Below are 6,074 nucleotides of genomic sequence, written 5' to 3'. Positions count from 1 at the left end.
TTCATCAAAACAGCCAGAGGAAAAAAAAGTGTCGATCTAAAATAAAGTACCGGTACATATGGAAAAATTAAATTAAAAACATTCAAATCTTACAATTGAAAATACCCGGAAGGATGCAGTAATACACTTCAGAAGAATTCGTTACATTAAATGGTTGACAGTAATGAACGATTAAGATAAGATAAGATAAGATATCCTTTATTTATTACAACTCATTACATGATACGGACTCAAGTCATGAATGATTAATCAAGCAGGGTTGGACTACACCCATTTCCCACTGCATGGTTTCCCACTTTTCCTTTGTCAACCTACGAGCAACTATTATTTTCTAGGTGATGTAACCTACTGCAAAAAATACAGTAAAATTATTGGTCGTCTTAACATTTGCAGACTGTGTTGTCTTGCCTTGCTGCAGAATGAAACGCCGCAGTGTTGCGTTTCCTTTGTGCCCGCGAACTCTTCTCGAATAAGATTTGTCTCCCTACCAAGGTAAAGTAAATACCGGAGACTCTCAATCGTCTCCATTGTTGTTGTTTGTTGCAAGTCTCATTTGAACAGAGGCGTTCAATGTGCCAATTTTTTTTGTCTTTCAACTCGACTACTCTGAAGTGGAAATCTGAAAAGTCTAAACTTGCCAAGTACAGAGACGACTGAAAAGTACTGTGTGCAGGGAACATGCAGCTAGAATCTTATCATGCCATTTTGGACAGTTCTATTCTTGGCATAGTTTGATGTATTTGGCGTGGAAGAACTTGAGAGTCCTGACATCAACCCCTAACAAATGGGAGGTTGTGAATCAAGTCCTCACTCAAGTCTTAACTATCAACACACAATTTAAAAAGAAATGTTACATGGTTGGAAATGGGTATATTTGTACCTTGTTTGTGGACAAATGGTGAGCCCATGAAGGCCTAAACACTTTCAAAATTAATGATCTCCATCTCCAAGCTAAATTCTAATATGTGGTCCATGAAATGTTATTTATTCCCACAAGTCTATAGTGTACTGTTAATTTCTTACCGTTTTTCCTGGTTGCACGGCTTCCATTTTTATTTTTTTTTTTGTCCAATCAGATTTCAGCTTCTGTGTTGTCTTGTCAATTCAATCTTTCCAGGGCCTTTAGAATCAAAGTGCCTGGAGATTCATTTAAACCAACGGTGCCTAAACTTTTTGGAACAAAGATCTACTTTTCGATCAACCCTTACCGACACACACACACACACACACACACACACACACACACACACACACACACACACACACGCACACGCACACGCACACGCACACGCACACGTACACGTACACGTACACGCACAAGCACACGTATACGCACACGCACACATACACACACACGTCCACACACATGCACACGCACACGTACACGCACACGCACACGCACACACGCCATGATGAGAAACAGCCTGAAACCGAGGCATGCAATGCACTTTTGCAGCCTGTTAACTATCGTAGCTCACACGTACCGTTTTAAAGTGCTTCCCTGGGCCCTCCTAGATTCCTATTCTTTGACCGTGCCCTCGGTGAATTGTACACGAAGCAAACTCTGAATGAGAATAATGACGATAAAAGATATTGCGCAACAGCTCTGATCACAAGCTGCAATTGCAGACTGCTGAGTGCAAACAACTTCCGGTGACGTCATCACGCGCCACCATAAATTCAAGATTTACCTGCTTTATTTTATTTTTTAAATATTTATGTTGTGAAAAGGAGACTGATAGGATGATTATGGTGCAGCGTACATTAACACAAAACATATATTAAGATAAGAAAACCTTTATTAGTCTCGCAATGGAGAAATTCCAGATTCACTTACTAACATGTACAAAGACACACAAATGGTTGTTTGTTTTTTTTCTCCTCGACACTCTTCGGATCTACTTGGGACCTGTTTTAGATCTACCGGTAGATCAGGATCGACGTAATGGGCACCCCTGATTCAAACACTATTAGCAGTGTCGCAGTTTCTAGAACCAATCGGATTTCAAATTTGCTGGCCCTCAATGATGTCAGTCTATTTCCGTCCTCTGATTGTTTGGTCAAAAGAAAACCTCTTCCAGGCGACTTCGACTAACAAAACACATCTGCAGCAAATGTGTGGTCAACAAACATTTTGGTGTTGAATTTTTATTTTGAGTAGATTTTTAGATTTTGGTCATATCATTTGATAAATATTGATTTGTAGATGGCACTATTGTGTGCTGTTACATTGCATAATTTTGTGTAGTATTGATGGGGTGTATAACTGTGCCATGATAGTGGTGGTATTCAGAGGTGGATATTAGACAGCCTGATCGAAAGTATCCACTTCCAAACCCATTTGGCAAGTCTGACCAAACCTAAATATTTCCTTTGACTTAGCACGGATGCCATCCTGAAACCCCAATAGGCTATTTAAAAAGAACATGACTTTGTGTATCTCGTCAAGGTGTGACCGGGCTGGGCCCAGTTGACCTTGGAGGTCTATCCCACACAAGCACCTGAGTGTGGCCACGCACGCCGCTTTCTCTGCAGATAAATAGGCTCCGATCCTGGCCCCGGACTGTAGTCAGCCTCTTCATAGTGGGTCGATACCCAGCATCTTCTTCTTGGATGCAAAGTTACATTAAATCTTCAATGAAAAAACATCACCGCCGCTGAAAGCCAGCTGCAATTATCCGGTAAGGGGTGCCAGCCGACTTTGCACTTCCCACAGAGATGCCTTTAGTACAAGGCATCTCTGACAGCATGATTACAGTCTTTGTAATCGGAAATTACTGTAAAGGCTGTGGGGGATCGAACATGTGAGAATTAGCCTGCTTATCAGAAAGAGGCTGTTCACACATTCACAAGAACAATGATGTCAAACCATGCAAACGAGGTTGTCTTTCTTTTACAGTCAATGAAGGGATTAAAGCGTATTATGAGAAAATTCTTTGTGAGAAGTACTAGTATTGTCTGGACTTGCGCATCAAAGCGCCGAATCATTTCAGAGCTAGGCAGCCGCAACCCATCCATCCATCCATCTTCTACCGCTTATCCGGGGCCGGGTCGCGGGGGCAACAGCTTTAGCAGGGAAGCCCAGACTTCCCTCTCCCTAGCTACTTCTTCCAGCTCTCCCCGGGGGATCCCGAGGCGTTCCCAGGCCAGCTGGGTGACATAGTCACTCCAGCGTGTCCTGGGTCTTCCTCGGGGTCTCCTCCCGGTGGGACATGCCCGGAACACCTCACCAGGGAGGCGTTCAGGAGGCATCCGAATCAGATGCCCAAGCCACCTCATCTGGCTCCTCTCGATGTGGAGGAGAAGCGGCTCGACTCTGAGCCCCTCCCGGATGACCGAGCTTCTCACCTTATCTCTAAGGGAGAGCGGAGAAAACTCATTTCGGCCGCTTGTATCCGGGATCTCGTTCTTTCGGTCACGACCCATAGCTCGTGACCATAGGGTTGGAACGTAGATCGACCGGTAAATTGAGAGCTTCGCCCTTTGGCTCAGCTCCTTCTTCACCACGACAGACCGATACAACGTCCGCATCACAGCAGACGCTGCACCGATCCGCCTGTCGATCTCTCGCTCCCTCCTGCCCTCACTCGTGAACAAGACCCCAAGATACTTAAACTCCTCCACTTGGGGCAAGATCTCTCCCCCGACCCGGAGGGGGCACTCCACCCTTTTCCGACTGAGGACCATGGTTTCAGATTTGGAGGTGCTGATTTTCATCCCAACCACTTCACACTCGGCTGCGAAACGCTCCAGTGAGAGTTGGAGAGCCCCGTTTGAAGGAGCCAACAGCACCACATCATCTGCAAAAAGCAGGGATGCAATACTGAGGCCCCCAAAACGGACCCCCTCAACGCTTCGGCTGCGCCTAGAAATTCTGTCCATAAAGGTTATGAACAGAATCAGCGACAAAGGGCAGCCTTGGTGGAGTCCTAACCCCACTGGAAACGATTCCGACTTACTGCCGGCAATGCGAACCAAACTCTGACATCGGTGGTATAGTGACCGAATAGCCCGTATCAGGGGGTTCGGTACCCCATACCCACGAAGCACCCCCCACAGAACTCCCCGAGGGACACGGTCAAACGCCTTCTCCAAGTCCACAAAACACATGTAGACTGGTTGGGCGAATTCCCACATACCCTCGAGGACCCTGCTAAGGGTGTAGAGCTGGTCCACTGTTCCCCGGCCGGGACGAAAACCACACTGCTCCTCCTCAATCTGAGGCTCGACTTCCTGACGGACCCTCCTCTCCAGCACCCCTGAATAGACCTTACCAGGGAGGCTGAGGAGTGTGATCCCTCTGTAGTTGGAACACACCCTCCGGTCCCCCTTTTTAAAAAGAGGGACTACCACCCCAGTCTGCCAATCCAGAGGCACTCTCCCCGTTGACCACGCGATGTTGCAGAGGCGTGTCAACCAGGACAGCCCCACAACATCCAGAGCCTTGAGGAACTCCGGGCGGATCTCATCCACCCCTGGGGCCCTGCCACCGAGGAGCTTTTTAACCACATCGGTGACTTCAACCACAGAGATAGGAGAGCCCACCTCAGGGTCCTCAGACTCTGCTTCCTCCAAGGAAGACGTGTTGGTGGAGTTGAGGAGGTCTTCGAAGTACTCTGCCCACCGGTTCACAACGTCCCGAGTCGAAGTCAGCAGTGCCCCATCCCCACTGTACACAGTGTTAGTGGTGCACTGCTTCCCCCTCCTGAGACGTCGGATGATGGACCAGAACTTCCTCGAAGCCGTCCGGAAGTCGGCTTCCATGGCCTCACCGAACTCTTCCCACGCTCGGGTTTTTGCCTTGGCGACCACCGAAGCTCCGTTCCGCTTGGCCAGTCGATACCCGTCAGCTGCCTCTGGGGTCCCACAGGCCATAAAGGCTCGATAGGACTCCTTCTTTAGCTTGACGGCATCCCTTACTGCTGGTGTCCACCAGCGAGTACGAGGGTTGCCGCCACGACAGGCACCAACCACCTTACGGCCACACCTCAGATTGGCCGCCTCAACAATAGAGGCACGGAACATGGTCCAGTCGGACTCAATGCCCCCCGTCTCCCCCGGAACATGGGAAAAGCTCTGTCGGAGGTGGGAGTTGAAACTCCTTCTGACAGGGGATTCCGCCAGACGCTCCCAACAAACCCTCACAATACGTTTGGGTCTGCCAGGACGGACCGGCATCTTCCCCCACCATCGGAGCCTACTCACCACCAGGTGCTCCGATGGTGCAGCCGCAACCGAAAGATGAAATATTCAACTTGTCGCTTTCATGTGGAAAAACATCCAAGCTCCAAGACGAGGTGCTTGCAGCATGGTCTCCATAAATATCCCAGGGTTTTTTTTTTCCTGCACACTCATCTAAATTTAGATGAGTGACATGTCAGAGTTGAATAAGCACAAGGGAAGTGAATGGAAATGTGGCTGACGAATGACAAGACCTGTGGTCTTCCACCTCAGGCTTACCGCTTAGTGATTAGCACATTTTATAATCGTGATAGCCAGATAGTACTATGCTCAGAACTAACACTAAATTGCTGTACACGTGTAACAATTTTGAATATATTTACCAAAAGCGAGAGACCCCCACACAAATTCACTTAACTGGTGAGAAAAGGTTTTATTTTGTAAAAATAAGCTATTTTTGTTCATCTATCTTTGTCAGTGACGTATAGCGACAGACAGAACCCTTAAATGCACTTTCACTATATGTTAGAGGGCACAATCAACCTGCATATCCACCTGTCAGCATGACAATTCCTGCAAGTGTATCAGCTTTGTGTTGAGCTAAATTTGTGTCTGAATTGAGACTACGTGTGTCTATATTTCAGTAGAAATACTTTCTGATGTTGTTGTTTAATGGTGTGCTGTGATATTTTTCTATTGTAAGAGATGTCCTTTGGCGCAATAATGGTTGGAAATCAGTCCTGTAAATAATATAAATCAAAGCCCCTGCCAAGTGAAAATAAATGTCTTGTAAATTTGACACACCACAGAAAAGAACGTTGTTAACAACTCCGTCAAATCTGAATGATCGCCAAGCACGTCTATAAAATGAGGCTTCAGAATTCAAGCCCTTC

The sequence above is a fragment of the Hippocampus guttulatus genome, chromosome 2 (genome assembly GCF_054856545.1).
Source record: "Hippocampus guttulatus isolate MCC_2025c chromosome 2, RoL_Hgut_1.0, whole genome shotgun sequence".
Lineage (NCBI taxonomy): Eukaryota > Metazoa > Chordata > Actinopteri > Syngnathiformes > Syngnathidae > Hippocampus > Hippocampus guttulatus.
This window is presented reverse-complemented; position numbering follows the sequence as displayed.